This window comes from Empidonax traillii, unplaced genomic scaffold, assembly GCF_003031625.1.
Source record: "Empidonax traillii isolate 1590-97213 ecotype Southwest subspecies unplaced genomic scaffold, ASM303162v1 scaffold396:size1303734, whole genome shotgun sequence".
NCBI lineage: Eukaryota > Metazoa > Chordata > Aves > Passeriformes > Tyrannidae > Empidonax > Empidonax traillii.
The window spans coordinates 215,670-227,138 of record NW_020955589.1 but is presented as its reverse complement, the minus strand read 5'-3'; the positions used below and the strand labels follow the sequence as shown (position 1 = coordinate 227,138).

Below are 11,469 nucleotides of genomic sequence, written 5' to 3'. Positions count from 1 at the left end.
AGAAAGGTGCTATGCAAATAAATTCACATCAACCGTGCTGAGACATTTAAGTTCTGTAAACTGTATGTTGGCGAGATAAACACCAGGGATTTGAACTATATTAGAGTTAAAAAGGAGTTTCTTCTACAGAGACAACTGGGTGAACAGATGTTCTCACTTTCAAGATGATTAGTTTTAATAGAGATGCATGATAAACTGTAGTTATCTGGTGACTTAGTCTATGTAAGGCATGACACGTACATGAAATGCAGCTATAATAAGGGACAACGTTGCAGGAATGGAGGGGTAGATTAAGTGACCTAAATTATGTATATTCATCTTACCTTGAGAGGAGATATGAACTAGATGACTTTTTGAAGTCCAAACTATTTCTATGTAACTCTATGAATTTCCATTATTTCCAGTGCTTTTTATGGGGAAGGGTGGAAAAGTGCTTTAACTGCAAACTTCTCTTTTTGACTCTGCACATCATGTTACTTTTGTTGAGGAAACCTAATAATTTCCCTGTAGATCAAATCTATTGTCTGTCCTTGCTAGTGCTTCATGAAATTCTGAACAGAAATAATGTTAATGAGTTTACGTGGGATATTATCTGCTAATAAACTCAATAGTGGTGTGAGTCTCACAACTACATGAACTGAAAATAACATAACTTGAAAAAAGTAAGATAGACACAGTGGTACTCTTATCCAGTTCAGTGCAATCCAAATGCAATGGTCCTATTATGGCACATTGCTCTCATCATACCTTATTAAATATGAAAGATGGCTCCTCAAGATTCTAAGATTATCTGTGTGATCCCCTCTGCTTCTTGAATGGATTCCATGTGAAGCCACTTGGGATTTTCCTGCATTCTGTTTTTCTCTTTTATTTCAAATCAAGAGGATAGTTCACCAGAACATTGTACAGTGGCGTGGTGCATGTAATAAGAAGGGAAATTTCTTAAGCAAATTTGATGTTTTAAATCACAGTATAAAATGTGTTGTTGCCAGAGTTGACATTGTCTTTCCAAACGGTGTGTGCTTACACTCAGCACTGTCCCATTCGTACCTAAAAGGAGTCATGGTCTCTGCACCAAATAAGTCTGAAGGGCTTTACAGCTTAGACAGCAAATTTAGTACAGAGGATTCAGCTTTGAATGTTACAAATAAAATTACCGGTAGTTTTACTAGTTGGGGTAAAATTTCATAAGGGAAATTAGTATGTATGCTCCAAGTGCATAAGCCAAACAGTGACGGCCTGAAATTGGCCCACAGTGGGAGATAGCTCTGCCTAACTGTCTACCGAAGGCCTTTTATCCTTTCTTTGGAATCACTTATACCTGTTTACTTTCTGAGTTGGGATAGAAGTATGTGTTGACCATTGATCTCATCTGTTCTGGCAACTTCAGTGTGGGAGTCATATCTGGTAAAACAATGACAGTGTGTTTTCAGAATGTGTCAGCTTATATATGTTTTGACTGTGGGGGCTGAGAAGTACTTTGAGTGATTAATGCAAGATTGGACCCAGGGCTGGGAATAGCCCTAGCAAGCAGCAGTTTCTGGATATGGAGTGGCAGGGCACAAGCCAAAAGCACATGGCAGGGGAGAGGGAGATCCAGGAGTCTTAGCTCCCCTGTCTCATGTTTTCCTCCCCTGTTCTCATACTAATATGGTGTCTAGTAGTAAATCTGACCGTGATTAAGGAGTATTTGTCTAATCGCATGCTCCTGGGAATAGAAAAGAGACAAAACAGGGGAACTTGGAACTGTTTCCCAATCTCATCCTAGCCTATTGGGAAGAGTAATCAGCTTTAGGTCAAAATCAGCAGCAGGGTACTTTTCCTTCCATGCTGGCTCTGTTCTAGTGGCTGATCATCAAAAGTGCAAAGAGGAGGGATCATGTGTGCTCCCTTATCTCAGGCTTTTTTTTTTTCTCATGGTCTGTGTTGCTTTGCAACTGCTCCCTTTTGGGTGCAGGCCCTGTCATGGGGGAAGACATCTGAAGTCCTCAGCCCCCACCTGCCCTCACTTGGCAGAAGGCACAGTCGTACTCTGAAGCAGGGATTCTTGTCCAGAGATAATTTTAGCTCCCACCCTTTTAAGAACTGCTTATTAAACTCTGTACAACCTTTTCTGGTCTCTGTGGATTTGCATCTATATAAAACAGTGTGAAGTAATACCAGATGAGGACAATACAGGCTGTATTCTTGGGACACATGCATGGAAGGGACTCTAAAATGATATCATGGCAAAGAATAAAACAAAATAAATATGTGCTTGCTCTACTGTTATTTTCTGGTTGTTTGTGGGTTTGAGTTTAGCTAAGTGTTGTGGGAATTTTTTTTTAATTTTTTTAATTTTTTTTTACACAGTGAGAGACAAGATACTGGGTTGGCTGGATTTTGAGTTTGACATGATCACGACCATCCTCAGTAATGCCCACAATGTTCAAAAAATACTATACTAAAAAAAAAAAAGTAGTGTTTGGTTCATTAATACCATTTAATAGCTGTGGTAATCAACACGAAACAATTTTTGGTTTTGTGTTTTGGGTTTTTTTTTTGACAGATGTCTAAAATCTCAGAGGCAATTTCACTTTATGTTTGTGAATGTGGGAAATGTTCCCCCTTCTTGGGGGTAGGAGGGAATATGGGACCAAATATGGGACCAAATTTTTCTTGTGCTGCTTTTGACTAGGAAGAAAATTTTACACGCAAATCTAAGGTAAAGCTTTGACCACTGGAAAGAAATTATGCCTGTTTACTGCTCTCCAAGATTAAAATGGTGAGTTTATTTGCATATGTGAGGATAAATACATGCACAACTGCCAAGGTCTGAATTTGCTTGACATAGATGTATATATTTATGCATATAATGATCTCTTAAGTTAGATGTGTAGGCTGCATATATCTATTCTGTGTAAGTGCATATATACATTTCTACAATCACATATATACATCCTATATATACATGTATGTGTAAAGTGATTATTTATCCTTGCCAAGTATGTACAATGCTTAAAAACACATCCATCAATACAGGTATTTGACTCTTTTATCAGTCCTGCCACAGAACCTCTTTCCTGGATGGGAGGAATAATGAGGGAGAAAAAGGTGCTATTCGTAGAAAATGGATCACCAAAACAAAGTTTTGTAAAATGGATTTTTCCTCACTTTTCATTAAACTTCTGCCATTTTAAAATATACATATTTTTTTTCCCCAGAAAAAGGTGTATTTTTCTAAAAGTCCTTTCCAAGCTTCTCTAAATGCTACTCTTTCTTATTCTACTCTTCAAAGAGCAGCAGCCACGCTATCCCTCTTTTCAGCTTCAAACTGTGCTGCTCTGTCAGTCCAGCACAGCGAGAGTTCTTTGAACCTGAGAAGAGAATCTAGCTCCTTTTTTTGGAACCTTGAGAAGGACTTTTTGAGAGCAATGCAATTAGCATTTCCTTTTCACCCAATGCACCTTTCTTGACTTTTGTAAAAGTAAACTAAACAATAATAAACATATATTTACACATGTGGTTCCCTGGGGTCCATCAGAGATACCCTTTGTTCATACTTTACAGGGATTTTTGGGTCCTGTTATTTGAACCTTTAGCTGAATGTTGTGGTATCTACGAAACTTTTCACAGGCTGCTGACTTTATGTGGGGCAAATGTGAATTGACTGTGGTTTCCTCTCAGGGGTAACTTTATTCCGCACAGAGTAAAAAGATTTGGTGAATGTCAAAGGAAGGAGCCACAAGGTGTATTGATCTTGCTTGCTATACAACCTTGGTGGCTTTTATTCTTGGTGGCCCACCTTGGCTGCAGCAATGTGAACTCTGAATGCCAACAAGGCACCAGGCAATTTAAGCTAAGCTGAGCTCCACAGTTGCTTCCTGCTCTGTACTTGCACTTTGCCCCAGGTGATTTGACAGCGAAGGATCAATGCCTGTAATCTGGGTAAGTTCCTAAATGAGGCCTTAACAGATGTAAGTGCTGGAGTGGAAAGCAGAGGAAATGTGCTGCTGCTTTTCCTCTGACTATAAATAGCCAGGTCATCAGTACAAACTTTGTGGATGTCTGGCACCAGCATTTTGAACTGATTTGTTGAACACCACTGGGCATTCTGAAGAGCACTCTTTTTTTCCTTTTTTGTTCTAGAAATTTGCCCATGCCAGCTTCATGTGAAATGTGGGACACACTGCAGGAAGTGTCAAAGACATGATATTAGTTTCATTTATTTGAAATACTTGGTGATCTGGGTCTCAGCCCACAGAGAAGTCCTTGCACTGTCTCACCAGAAGGAGAACACTGTAGGCTGCATTGAATGGTTGGGGTTTTTTTGGGGGGGAAACCACTGCTGAGGTCACATGCGTGTCCTGTAGGAGACTTAGACCCTGAACCACTGGTACAGCAGAGGAAATGAGCTTCGGCTTTTGGTGTAAGTGAGAACGCTGAAATCAGTCAGACTAAACGGGACAAGGATGTGCCATGTTATTGGGGTGCCTCTGTGACTTGTAAAAACATCTGTGGGGGAAAAAAAGGTACTTAAAAATGACTTCACCAAGGGAATGTCTATAAATACAAAAACCTTAAATAGAGAATTCTAAAGTAAGCAGCATCTACGTTTTCCTTGAAACGGTATCTTTTTATCTGTGCCTGTCCCAGCAATTAAGTATTTCCTGGTCTATAAACACCTCCGTGTTTACAACGCACTTCTTAGGCAGTAACTTGTCCAAATATCCTGTGGTAAGACAAAACCCTTCAAGTGTAAAGGATTTGTTAATGGAAATTGGTTCAATCAAGCTTCCCTTTCCACCATTTTCCCCCTCTCCACCAGCACGTGCGCAGACTAAGCAGAGGCTTGCTGCTTCTCTACAGTAATATGAATTTTGAGTTGTTGATAAATACAAGAAGGTTAACAAGTAACATCAAAGGTTTACCAGATTAAAGTCAAAGGAAGATGAGATTTTCAAGGGCTTGAATAGACAAAGAGGTTGAGAATCTTAATTATCTCTCCAATACAAGACTTGAGAGGCTTAAATGAACTGAGAAGCAAACATGTCCATTCTGTGTGCTAACCGCCACACCACTGGGTTGCTTACTGCAAGTCAGTTAAAGGCTACATAAGGCATGAAAGATAAGGCAAATAGGTATGCCTGTAAAGTGATAGATCATTAAAAATGGTGACTGTTGTGTTTGATGTAGTAAGAGGTGGAGGAAAAACTAACTATAAGTTTAATGGGCATAGCAGATTCTGAGACATATATGGCAATTATTAGTCATACTATTTGAATCTGAAAGGGCATCAGTTCAAAGGAGCACTTAGAAAGGCTCAGGCTGGAAAAAGAAAGCTATTAAATCAGCTCTGCTCCTCTGAGTGTGTGTGTGGTTTTTCTCCCCCTTTCCTGAAAGTCTTAGGGTACTTCTTGAGAAGAGTATGATGAAATTTCACAAGTGTTGCAAGGAGGATAAGGTTTGTATGTATTATTATTGTAGAGATTTTTAGTTCTCTCTAAAAAAGCCAAATTTACCTGCTGTTAATATAGTTATATTGACAATAGGACACATGTCCCACCTGCTTCTATGAGATTAAGGTAGTTTAAACAAAACCACACAAAATGTGTCATAGATATTTATGAACTGCATAATATCTAATCTTCTCTCCAACATTGTGCTGTCTCTGAGTAACACAAAGAAGAACCATATGAGTTTAGAGATGAAGTAAAAAAAAAGCCCAAACACTGAATTTAACCCATCATCAAATATTGCTCATACTTCAGTTGAAAACACAAAAGGTGAAAATTGTAATTATGTTGGCAATTATTCATGAGGTGTAAAAGGTATAGATACTTTTAAAAAAATCAAAAAACAATCCTACTTCAGTTAGAGGTCTGAATTTTTCATCTAGTTTCTGTGACTGAGAGGGTAACTAGGAATTATTTTTATAACGAATCCTTCATACTTCTTTTGTTAAGAATACCCAAGGACATCTTTTATTTCTGTCAATAGAATAAGTGCATGTTGGGTACTAACTTAGTGTGCATACTCACAATTTTTAAAAAGTATTTAAAGCCACATACAATTCAAGACATGATGTTCTATTGAATAGTTAGAGGTGAACAAGTGTAAGCAGCTAATATCGACTGTGTTATCAGAGACCATAAAGTAGCTATTGTGCTGTCTTGATTGTATGCTGGGTCAGTGGAATTCAGTGTAAATTGAATGTGGAATGATATAAGTACTAGATATAAAATAATTGCCAAGAAGCAAAAATCTCAGGTTTTTCCACTTCTAAGTGTTTCACGTTACTAAGGTATTTCACTTACCTGCTTAAACCTGCTTAGAGTTGTACTTAGTTTGCTCTACAACTCTGCATTTCTTATGCCCACCCTCTCCTATCCCCTGCCTTAAATTTTTAGAGATTTCTTTTGTTCAGCATATTGTTGCTTGTTTTCCCATTTTGTTGAACATGATGAGGGATCTCATACCACTGTAAAGGAAATTACTTAATCTGTTCAGTGACCTGACATTGTGTATTAGTTTATGTTATAGTTTTATCACTCTTATTTTTACTTCATGTTATCTTCTTTCACTGATCGTAGTTGTTCTGAAAGGATACAGTTTTATGATTTTTGTTTGGGTGGAGAAGGGTGGTTGGGGGTAAACCAGAATATTCTAAGTAGTTAATGTGACAGCCTGGTACCTTTTAAGTGTATGAGCTTGTATCCTGGAATTTCTTCCAGATTTTATATTCATTTCGTCCAAGTGATGCAAACAGGGTTCCATAATTATGTCCATGTGAGAGCACAAAACCTCAGAGACAGATGTACACTGTGCAAAATGGAGCATGCAGCTGAATGTAACGAAGCATGCCATCTTCTGAGATATTGCATAGAGGGCTAGATGTTGGCCAGCTCACACCGTGTGCTGCCACACTTCCTACTATCATGAAATCAACTCTTCCATAGCTTTGTTTTAACTTGTAAGGCAATATAATTTTTTGGTTTATTATCTTCACAGATTCTACCTTATAGCAACAGTTTACTATGAGATGTGTTACATCAGTCTCTGAACGGTTTTGGAATTTTGGAGGTAATAAAATATTTTCTTTTCCTTGATTCCTTTTTTTACATCTTAAGAATATGTGTGACTCCACAACTCATTGATCACATATCAGACTGCAGTATTATTTCCAGTTGGGATGTGGAAATGCTCACCTGGAGAGCAGCTGTAGGGCTCACGAGAGCTGCAAGAACGTGCTGAATATTTCTCATAGGTAGGTAGAGGACGCTATCAAACACCACATCTTCTTGTCTTTTACCTGCCAATTTTGCAATGACCACTACCGAAGCTTTGTATGCAATAAAGGTGGAGTCTGAGGTCTTGTTTGCTTCATCTACCATCCCAACAGTCTGCTTAAGCAGGCTGTTTTCACCCCTTTGCCATTATATAATTATTACTATGGTGAATTTGGAAAATGCTGGCTATTAACTTGATGCTGGATGAGGCATACTCTCATCTCTCATTGAGTGGAGATTTATCCACATAACTCCCAATAATGTGGCAGTATAGACTCTAGTTTCTCATACAGGAAGCTCTGTAGTTTGCAGCAGCCTTTGAAATAGCTGTTGAGAGATCCTGTGTCACTGTCATGCCAACCAAATGGAAGAGTTTTTACTTAATGAGGAGAATAATTCAGAGACCTGCCTCCCTCCTGGAAAGGGAGTGAAAAATAGCTCGTTCTGTATTTTCCTGTTCATTAGGGTTCCATACAGCTACTAATGAGAAATGAACTAAAATTACAAATTAAGCAGGTAGAGTGGCTACAACTGGTTTTCATATGAGCTTACTCCTTTGCGATTTCTGTTGCCAAATCAGTAAAACATCCCCACTGGCCTTTTTTTCCCCCACTTCTTGTGTACCAGTGTGGCAAGTACTGAGAATTTCATGTCAGTCATGTGCTAATAAGGGCAGCATGCAAACAGTGAGCAAATGTGAGGATTCTTTCACAATTTGTGCAGAAAAACACGTGCTTCTCCATTATGTGGAAGAGCAACTAGTTATTTCTGTGTCTCTGTCCTTCACTTACTGCTGATCATAGGACTCTGGGTATGTAGAGGGGGAGACAACCAGATAGATGGAGGAGTATGAATGCTATGCCACTCTCTGAAAGAAGGAAATTGTGAAGGCATGAAGTAGCCCAATATTATATTTTCTTTGAAGCCCTGCCTACAAGGGGCAAAATATTACTAGGACTGTGGAGTCCAGTTGTAATAGAAAGGGGGTTTGGGGAATCTCTCAGGAATTTAGGCTAAGCAGAACAGGCAGATTTTGTCCATGAAAGTTTTGAAGTTTGGGCAATGTGATGGTGGAAACTACATTCAGTAGCTCTGTCTCAGAGCTCAGACAAGGTCCTCTACTAGATATTTTAGTGCACATCTCTATGGAGGGACAGTCAAAGCCATTTTCTCATTTTGCAAGAGAAAGGATGGCCTATCCTGAGAGAGATTTTATCTGTTGCAGTGGTTATAGTGTCTGTTATAAACTGCATATTTCAAATGAGAAAGGTGATAAACTCTGTTAAATAATGACCCCTAATATTTTAAAGGAAACCACCAAGAAACAAACTTAGAAGGGAAGATGATGTGTGTCTGCACAAGTCAAGTGTGCAAAGAGTGAGTCTTAATTAACTGTGGCAACGTGACTGTTGCACAAGTTAACGGAAGGTATGAGGAGCATCTGCCTGCCTTGTTCTAACTGACACAACGGATATCTTACATTGCAAAAGAGACAGTGCAGATGCTTTAAGTTACAGAGCAGATGTCACCCTTCGGGAAAAAAGAAACTTCAGACATGGCTTTTCTTATAATTGAAAAGCATTGTCAGCTTGGCAACTTCTTGTATGTTTAAATGACAGATATTCATACTAGTTGAAAATGAACCCTGCTCAGCAGACATTGGCAATGTTTTTTTTGTTTCCCCATTTCTCATTTCTAAAAGGCTAGTAGATCATTTCTGTTCATTAGACTTGGTAGGAATTACGCACGGAAAATCAATTCCCTCAGCCTCTTTTCATCTTGGGGCTGTCCCAGGTATTCTGCCTTGAAACTTCTTAGTAACGTCAGCCGTGGTGTGTGAATGTGGTACTGAAAGGTGAAAGTAAAAAATCAGATTTTACCCAAGGAATGCAAGCATCATCTTTTGCCCATTTCCCTTTTTCTCTTGCTAACATCTTTTTTTAGTTGTGGCTGCCCAGCATTTGGGAGCATTCATGGTAATCTAGGCAAAATGAATGTTAGAGCAGCCCTGAAAACGTAAGCTATTCAAACTGTGCTTCTCTCTAGTGGAATATACACTATAGAGAAATACGCACAGTTAAAATCATTTGTCTTTCAAGGGCAAAAAAACTGAAATCTTTTTTTTTTTTTTTCCTTTTTCTTTTCTTTTGGCATTACCAAGAAAAGACAAGAAAAGACGTACTTTCTCCCACTCTATCTCTGCGTTTACTTGCCTATCACATCATCAAGTAGATTGCTTTTCCCAGTATTCATGGTTTTATGAATAATGCTTTAGAGCTATGGTCTGCTCAATAAGGAATCAGTGCAAAGCATCATCTTGCTAGTGTGTACGAAACACACTTTTATGCCAGTGTGAGAATTTGTTTCAGTTTTAAGTCCCACGCTATCTCAAGAGGCAGAGTCCTGCAGCATGGCTGTCTGATGAATGATGCTGCAAGGAAATGCAAAATGAGACAAAGTGGTTTTGTCAGATGAAGTTGAATTGTTGTGAGTTTCAATTAACAGCATTTTTCCTTGTTCTGGAATGTGTAGATCTGAATTTCATGAAGATGAATTTGAATTTTTACAGCATTTGAAAAGCTGAATTTTATCACCTGCTGTCTAAACATTTAGGTTAAAAAAGTACTGATTTGCTGTCTATGTTGTATGTCATCAGCAAACAGTATAGCAAAGGGATGAGGTGGGTCTCAATTACTTCAGGATCATTGTGTAAATTTAGTAAAAAGCATTGCAAAGTTAATTGTATTGTTTTAATGGTGTAATTTAATTACATTAATGATATTAAAGGCCTTTAGTGCAAGTTCCAAAGACTCTAAAGCCAGAACATTGTCTTCTTGCATGTCTATGTATGTTTAGAAGATATCAAGCTTGCAAATATTGATGACATCATCTTAACAAAGCATTTACTAAGGTGGTTTTTTTTTCAGGGCTCCTCCTCCTTGGATTCTAGAGAAAGACGCCTTTTTCACCTTGCTATTTAGCAAGTTTTGGACTAATTTGCACAAGATGTTGTATCCATGTTCTATTCCAATAAATTACATGAAATATGAAGAAACTGTAGATAGAAAAATGCATTTTATTTTGGTTTTGAGAAAAGAGTTGCAGTGAAGAATGTGTGCGCTATGGAAAGGTAGTTTTAAAAGCTAGACAGTGTTTGTCTCTGGTATCTTGATGCGTTGAAGGAGTCATGCTGTTGTCTAAAGATGTAGCTGCATCATTACCAACAAAAGGAAGGTTGGAGCTGGATGTAGGTGAGTGCAGCTGGAGTATTAGAAGGGCAGGCCCCAAAAGAAGACAGTCTAAGGATCATCAAGCCTGAAGATAAGGCATTAGGTTTGCATTTCATGTGATTGTTTGTAGAAAACAATTTTCATAAGAAAGTTGACATCAGGAAAGGTATTTTTCTGTCTCTGAGTGTTTTGCTGAGAACAGGAAGAGGACAGCAATATTGCTACAAGTTATGGCAATATGAATGTGTGTATTGCCAACTTCAAGCTTCAAAAAGCGCAAGCCAAGCATCATAAAATCCTGACACTACTTTAAGTATTTTTTAAAAATTCACACATGTTCTGTTCTTAACACTTCCTTTCTAATGAAAGTTTTCACTTGACTGTGAAAACTGAAGCTTTAGGAAAGATGGAAAGATACCAAGACAAATTAGAAGTATTCTTTTGGGAACTGGTGGTGTTGTCTGTAATAACACAGCAGTGACTGAAGCTAAATAAGTTTTCTTGCTTAGTTTCCTAATAACTTAAGTTAGTTTTCCTTTATTTTGGCTTTAACTACTCGGTTAGGTCAGAAGCTAACATAAGGGAAGGTACTGTTGCAGAACTCTTAATTCTGAAACGTTCCTGAAAAATCTGAACACTGTGTAGTATTACAAAGTAAAAGTGTAGAAAGAGAAAGGATTAAGAATAGACATCCTGTTTCCAGCAACTGGAAGAGAAAAGTGCATTTTGTCTGGAAAAAATGTCTGAGATAACACTGTTTTGATTTTTGACATTTAGAAATCACAGACTCTACTTGGCATCAGTCCTCAATTTCCACCTGCAGAACTCAATCAAAGGACTCTGCAAATCACAGTAACTTTAATTTCTAAGTCTTACTGAGTAATGTTGAGATTGCTTTAAACTTCAGCCTTTGGAAACATTTGTGACAGAAAGAGTGACCAAAAAAAAAAAAAAAAAAAAAAAAAAAAAAA

General features: G+C 38.1%; 1 long non-coding RNA gene across 1 annotated transcript; it reads left to right on the top strand.

Moving 5' to 3' along the window:
• The first annotated feature begins 6,987 nt into the window (after positions 1–6,987).
• On the top strand, positions 6,988–10,323 carry LOC114062301. Its single transcript, XR_003572339.1, has 2 exons — positions 6,988–7,062; positions 10,196–10,323. It is a non-coding gene; the product is annotated as an uncharacterized LOC114062301 (long non-coding RNA).
• Positions 10,324–11,469: the final 1,146 nt, after the last annotated feature.